The following is a 1,165-nucleotide window of genomic DNA, read 5'->3' as shown; positions in this document are numbered from 1 at the left end:
CTATTGCCACCAGCCCTGTGAGAGTTCATTTGCATCCTCATCAACCCTTGGTCAGTCAATTTTCACCCTTCTGTTAGATCTGTAGTAGTGTCTTAGTGTGTTTTTATTTTGCATCTCTCTATGGCTAATTTTGTTCAGCATCTTTCCTAAGCTTACTTGCCATCTGTATATCCTCTTGGTGAGGTGTCTATTCACCTCTTATGCCTTTTTATTTATTGTTTTTGTGTTATTATCTTATAATTGAGATATAAGATAATATTTATTTTTTTTTATTTATTTGGGTTACAAGTCTTTTATCAGATACATGTTTGCAAATATTCTGAGCAGATATTTTAATTTTGATGAAGTTTTAATTTTATCAGTATGTTCTTTTAAGGATTGTTTTTGTTTTCATATCTAAGAAATCCTAACTCAATATCACAATTATTTCCTTTTATATTTTTAAAATCTTTTTAGATTTTACAGTTAGTTTTATGACCCTTTTTGAGTTTATTTTTATATGGTGCAAAGTATGGATGGGAGTTCTTTTTTTGTATATGGCAATGAATTGTTTTATCATCTGTTGAAAAGACTTATTCATTGAATTGCCTTTGTACCGTTGTCAAAATTCAGTTTTCCTATATGTGTGTCAGTCTGTTCTGGATTCTCTATTTTGTTAATTGATTTGTTTATCTTTACATCAATACCATTCAATCTCTATTACTGGAGATTCATAATAAGATTTGAAACAAGTCGAGTTTGTCCTACATCCTAGTTCTTCTCTTTTAAAATGATTTTGGCTATTCTGTTGTCATGTCCAACTCTTTGAGACCCCACGGACTGCAGCATGCCAGGCTTGTCTGTCCTTCACTGTCTCCCAAAGTTTGCTCAAACTCATGTCCATTGAGTTGATGATGCCATCTAACTATCTCATCCTCTGTTGCCTCCTTGTCCTCCTGCCCTCAATATTTCCCAGCATCAGGGTCTTTTCTAATGATCAGGTTCTTTGAATCAGGTAGTCACAGTATTGGAGCTTCAGCATCAGTCCTTCCAGTGAATATTCAGGGTTGATTTCCTTTCAGTTCAGTTCAGTCACTCAGTCGTGTCCGACTCTTTGCGACCCCATCAATCGCAGCACGCCAGGCCTCCCTGTCCATCACCAACTCCCGGAGTTCACCCAGACTCA

This window comes from Bison bison, unplaced genomic scaffold (genome assembly GCF_000754665.1).
Source record: "Bison bison bison isolate TAMUID 2011002044 unplaced genomic scaffold, Bison_UMD1.0 scf7180017864316, whole genome shotgun sequence".
Lineage (NCBI taxonomy): Eukaryota > Metazoa > Chordata > Mammalia > Artiodactyla > Bovidae > Bison > Bison bison.
This window is presented reverse-complemented; position numbering follows the sequence as displayed.